The following is a 12,140-nucleotide window of genomic DNA, read 5'->3' as shown; positions in this document are numbered from 1 at the left end:
GCTTGCCCCAAGATCGCATAAAGCTGTCTTGGTGCAATCACCTTCTAATATGCATGGTATCAGAAAACTCCCAGGGTCTTTAAGCTTTTCAGGAAAGCTTTTCAGAATGACTGCACTGCATTCTTCAGTGAGGAGAACTCTTTCTGTTTCTCTCCACTCCTTTTTATGACTCAAGATCTCTTTCATGAACTTGGCATAAGAAGGTATTTGCTCAAGTGCCTCTGCAAATGGAATCTTTATTTCAAGAGTCCTTAGATAATCTGCAAAGCGAGCAAATTGCTTATCCTGCTCCTCTTTCCGGAGTTTTTGAGGATAAGGTATCTTGGCTTTATATTCCTCAACCTTAGTGGTTAAAGAAGCCTTTTTAGAGGGGTTGTTATCAGCATATGTGTGTGTCTGATCCCTCACTGGCAATTGAATGCCAGAGTCAGAAGCTGGAGTGACGTTAGACGCCAGCTCACTGTCTGTTCCTGGCGCCTGAACGCCAGAAATGTGCCCCTGTTGGGCGTTCAACGCCAGATTCTTGCCCATTTCTGGCGTTGAACGCCAATCCTGCCTTGTTTCTGGCGCTGAACGCCAGTTTTGGGCATGGTCTGGGCGTTCAGCGCCAGCCTTCCACCCATTTTCTGGCGTTTTAGTGCCAGAATTATTTTTCCCTGGGCTCTTACTGTCCTCAGGGGAATCTTTGGTGGGTTGCTTATTTCTTGAATTTTTGATGCCTTGAAGTGGGGTATTTAATGTTTTCCCACTTCTTAATTGAACTGCTTGGCATTCTTCTGCTATTTGCTTTGATAGCTGCTGCTTTGTTTGCTTAAACTGTTCTTCCATATGTATATTAGCTATCCTTGTCTCCTGTAACCTGTCTTTGAATTCAGCTAGCTGCTTTGTTAGAAAATCTAATTGCTGATTGAATTCAGCAGCTTGTTTTACAGTACTGAATTCAGCAGTTACTATTTTAACCTCTTCATTCATGGAAGGGTTGCTGCTTAGATACAGATGCTGATTCCTGGCAACTGTATCAATGAGCTCTTGAGCCTCTTCGATTGTTTTTCTCATATGGATAGATCCACCAGCTGAGTAATCTAAAGACATCTGAGCTCCTTCTGCAAGCCCATAGTAGAAGATGTCTAACTGAACCCACTCTGAAAACATTTCAGAGGGGCATTTTCGTAGCATCTCTCTATATCTCTCCCAGGCATCATAAAGAGATTCATTATCTCCTTGTTTAAAGCCTTGGATGTCCAGCCTTAGTTGTGTCATCCTTTTTGGAGGGAAATATTGATTCAGGAATTTTTCTGTCAGCTGTTTCCATGTTCTTATGCTGGCCTTAGGTTGGTTATTTAACCACCTCTTAGCTTGATCTTTTACAGCAAATGGAAATAGTAATAGTCTGTAGACATCCTGATCTATTTCCTTATCATGTACTGTGTCAGCAATCTGTAGAAACTGTGCCAGAAACTCTATAGGTTCTTCCTGTGGAAGACCGGAATACTGGCAACTTTGCTGCACCATGATAATGAGCTGAGGATTCAACTCAAAGCTACTAACTCCAATGGAGGGTATGCATATGCTACTCCCATATGAAGCAGTAGAGGGGTTAGAATATGACCCCAGAGTCCTCCTGGACTGTTCATTTCCACTTATGTCCATGATGGATCTATGGATATAACTTGGACTGATTTATCTTTTTATTTATTTTATTTTATAAGAAGTAAATATTTAAATAAAATAAAATAACTAAAAAGAATTTGAATTTTGAAAATTATTTTTTTATTTTTTTATTTTTTTTATTTTTTTTTTCGTAAAAAAAATTAAAAATAATTAGTTAAAAAAACAGAAATTTTTGAAAAAGAGGGGAGATATTTTCGAAAATTTTGAGAGAGAGAGAGTTAGTTAGGTAGTTTTGAAAAAGTTAAGAAACAAACAAAAAGTTGGTTAGTTAGTTGAAACAAATTTTGAAAAGATAGGAAGTTAGAAAAGATATTTTGAAAATATTTTTGAATTTAGTGAGGAGAGAGAAAAACAATAAGATAGTACAAGATTTAAAATTTTTAGATCTAATGCTCCTTGTTTTTGAAAATTTTGGAGGGAAAACACCAAGGAACACCAAACTTAAAAATTTTAAGATCAAGACACAAGAAAACTCAAGAACACTTTGAAGACTCACAAGAACACAAGAACATGAAGGAAGAACACCAAACTTAAAATTTTTAGAAAACCAAACCAAAATTTTCGAAAATCAAAGGGGAATCAACAAGAAAACACCAAACTTAAAGTTTGGCACAAGATTTAATAGAAAAAATATTTTTGAAAAAGAAGGTTTTGAAAAGAGTATAAAAGATTCTAACCCAATCAAATTAATGTTCTAGCCAAATGAGTTATGGGACCTTATTAAAGTTTGGCACAGGATTTAATAGAAAAATTATTTTTGAAAAAGGTTTTTTAAAATATGCTAGCCAATTACCATGAACATAAACACCACGTTCTAATTAACTGAGCTATAAATTTAAAGTGTTTTAACAAGGGATAAATAATAAAAGACTCAAAACCAAAAAAGAGAAGATTTTTCCTAATCTAAGCAACAAAATAATCCGTCAGTTGTTCAAACACGAACAATCCCCGGCAACGGCGCCAAAAAAACTTGGTAGCACAAATTGCGAATCACACTTTTCACAACGCGTACCACTGACCAGCAAGTGCACTGGGTCGTCCAAGTAATACCTTACGTGAGTAAGGGTCGAATCCCATGGAGATTGTTGGTTTGAAGCAATCTATGGTTATCTTGTAAATCTTAGTCAGGAAGTCAATTATGTTTATCAATTGAATTGTGAGTAACCAGTAGAGCATAAATTAAAAGTTACTTGTTGTGCAATAATGGAGAATATGTTGGAGTTTTGGAGATGCTTTGTCTTCTGAATCTCTGCTTTCCTCTGTCTTCTTGTCACGCACGCACGTCCTCCTATGGCAAGCTGTGTGTTGGTGGATCACCGTTGTCAATGGCTACCTTCCATCCTTCCAGTGAAAACTACGCTCACGCGCTCTGTCACAGCACGGCTAATCACCGGTTGGTTCTCGATCCGGTTGGAATAAGATTTAATATCCTTTTGCATCTGTCACTAACGCCCAGCCTTCAGGAGTTTGAAGCTCGTCACAGTCATTCAATCCTTGAATCCTACTCGGAATACCACAGACAAGGTTTAGACTTTCCGGATTCTCATGAATGCCGCCATCAGTTCTAGCTTATACCACGGAGATTCTGATTAAGAGATCTCAGAGATACTCATTCAATCGGATATAGAACGGAGGTGGTTGTCAGGCACACGTTCATGGTTTGAGGAAGGTGATGAATGTCACGGATCATCACCTTCATCATAGTTAAGCGTGAATGAACATCTTAGATAGGAACAAGCGTGTTTGAATGGAAAACAGAAATACTTGCATTAATTCATTGAGACACAGCAGAGCTCCTCACCCCCAACAATGGGGTTTAGAGACTCATGCCGTCAGAGAATACAAAGTTTAGATCTGAAATGTCATGAGATACAAAATAAGTCTCTAAAAGTTGTTTAAATACTAAACCAGTAGCCTAGGGTTACAAAATATGAGTGGACTATGATGGATGATGCAGAGATCCACTTCTGGGGCCCACTTGGTGTGCTGGGGCCCACTTGGTGTGTGCTAGGGGTGAGACTTTAAGCAATTCACGTGCAGAGGCCATTTGTGGAGTTGAACGCCAGTTTTTGTGCCAGTTTGGGCGTTCAACTCCAGTTTTTGATCCTTTTCTGGCGCTGGACGCCAGATTTGGGCAGAAGGCTGGTGTTGAACGCCAGTTTACGTCGTCAATTCTTGTGCAAATAATAGACTATTATATATTGCTGGAAATCCCTGGATGTCTACTTTCCAACGCAATTGGAAGCACGCCATTTCGAGTTCGGTAGCTCCAGAAAATCCACTTTGAGTGCAGGGAGGTCAGAATCCAACAGCATCAGCAGTCCTTTTTCAGCCTGAATCAGATTTTTGCTCAGCTCCTTCAATTTCAGCCAGAAAAATACCTGAAATTACAGAAAAACACACAACTCATAGTAAAGTCTAGAAACATGAATTTTTTCTAAAAACTACTGGAAATAAACTAAAAACTAACTAAAATATACTCAAAACTATATGAAATTATCCCCAAAAAGCGTATAAAATATCCGCTCATCAATGCCTATGAGGAAGGGAGTTCTTGAAATTGATACTCTGAATGCCATATTGGCTCAGAATAAAATATTGACTCAGCAAGCCAATATGATCTCTCAGAGTCTGAATGGATTGAAGGAATCATCCAACAGTACTAAAGAGACATCTTCTGAAGAAGAAGCTTATGATCCTAAGAACCCTGCAATAGCAGAGGTGAATTACATGGGTGAACCCTATCGAAACACCTATAATCCCTCATGGAGAAATCATCCAAATTTCTCATGGAAGGATCAACAAAAGCCTCAACAAGGCTTTAATAATGGTGGAAGAAACAGGTTTAGCAATAGCAAGCCTTTTCCATCATCCACTCAGCAACAGACAGAGAGTTCTGAGCAGAATCCATCTAGCTTAGCAAATATAGTCCCTGATCTATCTAAGGCCACTTTAAGTTTCATGAATGAAACAAGGTCCTCCATTAGAAATTTGGAGGCACAAGTGGGCCAGCTGAGTAAAAGAGTCACTGAAACTCCTCCTAGTACTCTCCCAAGCAATACAGAAGAGAATCCAAAAAGAGAGTGTAAGGCCATTGATTTAACCATCATGGTCGAACCTACAAGGGAGGGAGAGGACGTGAATCCCAGTGAGGAAGACCTCCTGGGACATCCAGTGATCAACAAGGAGTTTTCCTCTGAGGAACCAAAGGAATCTGAGGCTCATCTAGAGACCATAGAGATTCCATTGAACCTCCTTATGCCATTCATGAGCTCTGATGAGTATTCTTCTTTTGAAGAAAATGAAGATGTCACTGAAGAGCAAGTTGCCAAGTACCTTGGTGCAATCATGAAGCTGAATGCCAAATTATTTGGTAATGAGACTTGGGAAGATGAACCTCCCTTGCTCATCAATGAACTGAGTGATCTGGATCAACTGACATTGCCTCAGAAGAAACAGGATCCTGGAAAGTTCTTAATACCTTGTACCATAGGCACCATGGCCTTTGAGAAGGCTCTATGTGACCTTGGGTCAGGGATAAACCTCATGCCACTCTCTGTAATGGAGAAACTGGGAATCTTTGATGTGCAAGCTACCAGAATCTCATTAGAGATGGCAGACAACTTAAGAAAATAGGCTTATAGACTAGTAGAGGATGTGTTAGTAAAGGTTGCAGGCCTTTACATCCCTACTGATTTCATAATCCTAGACACTGGGAAGGATGAGGATGAATCTATCATCCTTGGAAGACCCTTCCTAGCCACAGCAAGAGCTGTGATTGATGTGGATAGAGGAGAATTGGTCCTTCAACTGAATGAGGACAACCTTGTGTTTAAAACTCAAGGATCTCCTTCTATAACCATGGAGAGGAAGCATGAAGAGCTTCTCTCACTGCAGAGTCAACCAAAGCCCCCACAGTCAAACTCTAAGTTTGGTGTTGGGAGGCCACAACCAAACACTAAGTTTGGTGTTGAACCCCCACATTTGAACTCTAAGTTTGGTGTTGGGAGGTTCCAACCTTGCTCTGATTATCTGTGAGGCTCCATGAGAGCTCACTGTGAAGCTATTGACATTAAAGAAGCGCTTGTTGGGAGGCAACCCGATGTTATTTAATCATATCTATTTTATTTTCTTTTTGTTATTTCGTGTTTTATTAGGTTGATGATCATGTGGAGTCACAAAAACTACTGAAAAATCAAAAAATAGAATGAAAAACAGCATTGAAAATAGCACACCCTGGAGGAGAGGCATGCTGGCGTTAAACGCCAGAAACAAGCATCTGTCTGGCGTTTAACGCCAGAAACAAGCACCAAGCTGGCGTTTAACGCCAGAACCAAGCATCTACCTGGCGTTAAACGCCAGAAACAAGCTACATTTGGGCGTTTAACGCCAGAAACAGGCAGCAGTCTGGCATTAAATGCTAGGATTGCACAGCAAGGGCGTTTTACACGCCTAATTGGAGCAGGGATGTTAAGTCCTTGACCCCACTTGATCTGTGGACTCCACAGGATCCCCTCAGGATCTGTGGACCCTACAAGATCCCCATATCTTCTTCTCTCTCCTCTTCACACCTATTCATAACTCTCTTCCCCAAATACCCTTCACCAATCAACTCAATCACTCTTCACCACTCACATCCATCCTCTCTTCCCCAAAAAAACCCCCACCTATCTTCAAAATTCAAACTATTTTCCCTCCCAAACCCAACCCTAATGGCCGAACCCTAACCCTCCCCTCACTCCTATATAAAACCCTCATTCTTTCTTCATTTCCACACAACACAAACCTCTCTTCTCCCCCTTGGCCGAAATAACCTCTCTCTCCGTCTCCTCTATTTCTCTTCTTCTCCTTCTTCTTTCTTTCTTCTTTTGCTCGGGGATGAGCAAACATTTTAAGTTTGGTGTGGTAAAAAGCATTGCTTTTTGTTATCCATAACCATTTATGGCACCTAAGACCATAGAAACCTCTAGAAATAGGAAAGGGAAGGCAATTGCTTCTACCTCTGAGTCATGAGAGATGGAGAGATTCATCTCAAAGGTCCATCAAGACCACTTCTATGAAGTTGTGGCCAAGAAGAAAGTGATCCCTGAGGTTCCTTTCAAGCTCAAAAAGAATGAGTATCCGGAGATCCGACTTGAGATCCAAAGAAGAGGTTGGGAAGTTCTCACCAACCCCATTCAACAAGTCGGGATCCTAATGGTTCAAGAGTTCTATACAAACGCATGGATCACTAGGAACCATGATCAAAGTGTGAACCCGAATCCAAAGCATTGGCTTAACATGGTTCGGGGGAAATACTTAGATTTCAGTCCAGAAAATGTAAGGCTGGCGTTCAACTTGCCAATGATGGAAGAGAACGCACGCCCCTACACAAGAAGGGTCAATTTTGATCAAATGTTGGACCAAGTCTTCATAGACATATGTGAGGAAGGAGCTCAATGGAAAATTGACTCAAGAGGCAAGCCGGTTCAACTAAGAAGGCATGACCTCAAACTAGTGGCTAGGGGATGGCTAGAGTTCATTCAATGCTCAATCATTTCTACTAGTAACCGGTCTGAAGTTACTATAGACCGGGCCATCATGATCCATAGTATCATGATTGGAGAGGAGGTGGAAGTTCATGAGATTATACCTCAAGAACTTTACAAGGTGGTTGACAAGTCCTCCACTTGGGCAAGGTTAGCCTTTCCTCACCTCATATGCCACCTCTGCAACTCGGCTGGAATTGACATAGAGGGAGACATCCTCATTGAAGAGAATAAGCCCATCACTAAGAAAAGGATGGAGCAAACAAGAGATCATGGATCTCAACAAGAGTATGAGGAAATTCCTCACCATGAAATCCCTGAGATGCCTCAGGGGATGCACTTTCCTTCACAGAATTATTGAGAGCAAATCAACACCTCCCTAGGAGAATTAAGTTCCAACATGGGAAAACTAAGGGTGGAGCACCAAGAGCACTCCATCATCCTCCATGAAATTAGAGAAGATCAAAGAGCTATGAGGGAAGAGCAAGAAAGACAAGGAAGAGACATAGAGGAGCTCAAAAGCACCATTGGTTCTTCAAGAAGAGGAAGACGCCACCCTCACTAAGGTGGACTCATTCCTTAATCTCCTTGTCTATTTATTTTCTGTTTTTCGATTTTTGAGCTTTATGTTTATTTATATTTGCGTCTTATTACATGATTATTAGTGTCTAAGTGTCTATGCCTTAAAGTTATGAATATGAATCCATCACCTCTCTTGAATGAAAAATGTTTTAATTACAAAAGAACAAGAAGTACATGGTTTCGAATTTATCCTTGAAACTAGTTTAATTATTTTGATGTGGTGGCAACACTTTTTGTTTTCTGAATGAATGCTTGAACAGTGCATATGTCTTTTGAAGTTGTTGTTTATGAATGTTAAATATGTTGGCTCTTGAAAGAATGATGAAAAGGAGAAATGTTATTTGATAAACTGAAAAATCATAAAAATGATTCTTGAAGCAAGAAAAAGCAGTGAATACAAAAGCTTGCAGAAAAAAATGCAAAAAAAAAAAGGGGAGAAAAAGAAAAAGAAAAAGCAAGCAGAAAAAGCCAAAAGCTCTTTAAACCAAAAGGCAAGAGTGAAAAAGCCAATAGCCCTTAAAACAAAAAGGCAAGGGTAAATAAAAAGGATCCAAGGCTTTGAGCATCAGTGGATAGGAGGGCCTAAAGGAATAAAATCCTGGCCTAAGCAGCTAAACCAAGTTGTCCCTAACCATGTGCTTGTGGCGTGAAGGTGTCAAGTGAAAACTTGAGACTGAGCGGTTAAAGTCAAGGTCCAAAGCAAAAACAAAGTGTGCTTAAGAACCCTGGACACCTCTAATTGGGGACTAGCAAAGCTGAGTCACAATCTGAAAAGGTTTACCCAGTTATGTGTCTGTGGCATTTATGTATCTGGTGGTAATACTGGAAAACAAAGTGCTTAGGGCCACGGCCAAGACTCATAAAGTAGCTGTGTTCAAGAATCAACATACTGAACTAGGAGAATCAATAACACTATCTGAACTCTGAGTTCCTATAGATGCCAATCATTCTGAACCTCAATGGATAAAGCGAGATGCCAAAACTATTCAAGAGGCAAAAAGCTACAAGTCCCGCTCATCTGATTGGAGCTAAGTTTCATTGATATTTTGGAATTTATAGTATATTCTCTTCTTTTTATCCTATTTGATTTTTAGTTGCTTGGGGACAAGCAACAATTTAAGTTTAGTGTTGTGATGAGCAGATAATTTATACGCTTTTTGGCATTGTTTTTACATAGTTTTTAGTATGATTTAGTTAGTTTTTAGTATATTTTTATTAGTTTTTAATTAAAATTCACATTTCTGGACTTTACTATGAGTTTGTGTGTTTTTCTGTGATTTCAGGTATTTTCTGGCTGAAATTGAGGGACTTGAGCAAAAATCAGATTCAGCGGTTGAAGAAGGACTGCAGATGCTGTTAGATTCTGACCTCCCTGCACTCAAAGTGGATTTTCTGGAGCTACAAAACTCTAAATGGTACGCTCTTAATTGCGTTGCAAAGTAGACATCCAGGGCTTTCCAGTAATATATAATAGTTTATACTTTACTCGAGTTTAGATGATGCAAACTGGCGTTGAACGCCAGTTCCATGCTGCATTCTAGAGTTAAACGCCAGAAACAGGTTGCAAAGTGGAGTTAAACGCCAGAAATAGGTTACAAACTGGCGTTCAACTCCAAGAAAAGCCTCTACACGTGTAAAGCTCAATGCTCAGCCCAAGCACACACCAAGTGGGCCCCGAAAGTGCATTTTTGCATCATTTACTCATTTCTGTAAACCCTAGTAACTAGTTTAGCATAAATAGGACTTTTTACTATTGTATTTACATCTTTGGATTATCTTTTGATCCTTTGATCACATTTTGGGGGCTGGCCATTCGGCCATGCCTGAACCTTATCACTTATGTATTTTCAACGGTAGAGTTTCTACACTCCATAGATTAAGGTGTGGAGCTCTGCTGTTCCTCATGAATTAATACAAAGTACTACTATTTTTCTATTCAATTCAAGCTTATTCCTTCTCTAAGATATCCATTCGCACCCAAGAACATGATGAATGTGATGATTATGTGACGCTCATCATCATTCTCACCTATGAACGCGTGCCTGACAAACACTTCCGTTCTACATGCAAACAAGCTAGAATGAGTATCTCTTGGATATCTAATACAGAGGACCGAGTCCGAGATATTAGAATCTTCGTGGTATAAGTTAGAACCCATGGATGGCCATTCTTGAGATCCAGAAAGTCTAAACCTTGTCTGTGGTATTCCGAGTAGGATCTGGGAAGGGATGGCTGTGACGAGCTTTAAACTCGCGAGTGCTGGGCGTAGTGACAGACGCAAAAGGACAGTAAATCCTATTCCAGTATGATCGAGAACCGACAGATGATTGACATACAGTGACAGCGCATAGGACCATTTTCACAGAGAGGATGGGATGTAGCCATTGACAACGGTGATGCCCTACAGAAAGCTTGCCATGGAAGGGACTAGGAATGATTGGATGAAGACAGTAGGAAAGCAGAGGTTCAGAGGAACGAAAGCATCTCTATACGCTTATCTGAAATTCTCACCAATGAATTACATAAGTATCTTTATCCCAGTTTATATTTTATTTATGTTTTTATTATCAATTCACCATAACCATTTGAATCCGCCTAACTGAGATTTACAAGGTGACCATAGCTTGCTTCAAGCCGACAATCTCCGTGGGATCGACCCTTACTCACGTAAGGTTTATTACTTGGACGACCCAGTGCACTTGCTGGTTAGTTGTATCGAAATTGTGAAAAAGAACTAAAATTATGAACGTGCGTATTAAGTTTTTAGCGCCGTTACCAAAGAATGAACGATCACGATTTCGTGCACCAAACAGCGAGCTTGAGGTGGACATCTACCGTGGGTGTCCGAGAAGATTAAAACTACTCCCTCCACAATTACACAAGAAGAGCTTGACAATCTATGAGAGGCTCAAAATCATTTTTATTCTGACATTAGTAATTTACAGCAAAAGTTTAGCAAAGATTAGAAAAGTTTAGCAAAATTTTGATTCTGACATTAGTAATTTAAGACCAATCTAACAATAATGCATAAAAATTATGCCTTATTTGCTTGTGTTAAGGGTTGTTCTTATGCATAAAACTTCTGGGACAAAATTGAAACAAAATAAAACTTAAGGGTATTTTTAAAACTTTTGTCAAACTTCAAGGACAAAAAGTATACTTTACCCTAATTTATATGTTTTCTCTATATCGAGGTCCAGGGACCATTTGTGCCACATAAATGAGCATGATGGTACTGTTCCGGACTGGTTATGGATGTATGAGACCCTGTTTTTCAGGATTGGGGTTTGCTTACCTTTTTTTTACTTTCAAGTGAGTGTTCTGACTCATACTGGATGTGCTCATTCGCAGCTTCATCCTAATTTTCGAAAATCACCTTCCTTTTTTTTCAAAATTCCTTTTTAACAAATTGTTTTAACTTTTGATTTAATTTCATTTTTCTTTTTTTTTCGAATCTTAATTTTAATTTTAAATTAAAAACAAAAATAATTTTCTTTTTTTTTCAATTATTTTCAAAAATTCCCTCTCTCATCCCCTTCTATTTATTTATTTATCTACTAACATCTCTCTTTCACTCAAGAATTCGAACCCATTCCTCTCCCCTGTGTTTGGATTCTTATCTTTTTCTTTTGCTACTCTTCTCTTTTTATACTTACATAAGGAATCTCTATACTGTGACATAGAGGATTCCATATTTTCTTTTGTTCTCTTTTTTTTCATATGAGCAGGAACAAGGATAAGAACATTCTTGTTGAAGCTGATCCGGAACCTGAAAGAACTCTAAAGAGGAAGCTAAGGGAAGCTAAAGCACAACTCTCTGGAGAAAATCTGACTGAAAATTTCGAAAAAAAAGGAGACATGGTCGAAAATAATAACAATTCACGGAAGATGCTTGGTGACTTTACTGCACCAAATTCCAACTTACATGGAAGAAGCATCTCAATCCCTGCCGTTGGAGCAAACAATTTTGAGCTAAAGCCTCAATTAGTTTCTCTGATACAATAGAACTGCAAGTTTCATGGACTTCCATCTGAAGATCCTTTTCAGTTCTTAACTGAATTCTTGGAGATCTGTGATACTGTTAAGACCAATGGGGTTGACTCCAAGGTCTACAGGCTTATGCTTTTCCCGTTTGCTGTAAGAGACAGAGCAAGAATATGGTTGGACTCTCAACCTAAGGATAGCCTGAACTCTTGGGATAAGCTAGTCACGACTTTCTTAGCCAAGTTCTTTCCTCCTCAAAACCTTAGTAAGCTTAGAGTGGATGTTCAAACCTTCAGACAAAAAGAAGGTGAATCCCTCAATGAAGCTTGGGAGAGATACAAGTAACTGACTAAAAAGTGTCCTTCTGACATGCTT

At 39.4% G+C, this 12,140-nt stretch overlaps 1 non-coding gene across 1 annotated transcript; it reads right to left on the bottom strand.

Moving 5' to 3' along the window:
• Positions 1–12,032: 12,032 nt before the first annotated feature.
• On the bottom strand, positions 12,033–12,140 carry LOC148550653 (small nucleolar RNA R71). The gene has a single exon (XR_015893785.1). It is a non-coding gene; the product is annotated as a small nucleolar RNA R71 (small nucleolar RNA).

Source organism: Arachis ipaensis, chromosome B7, assembly GCF_059453495.1.
Source record: "Arachis ipaensis isolate K30076 ecotype BB chromosome B7, ASM5945349v1, whole genome shotgun sequence".
In the NCBI taxonomy this organism is placed as follows: Eukaryota; Viridiplantae; Streptophyta; class Magnoliopsida; order Fabales; family Fabaceae; genus Arachis; species Arachis ipaensis.
Note: the sequence above shows the minus strand (reverse complement) of the source record. Positions and strands in the feature narration are given on the sequence as shown.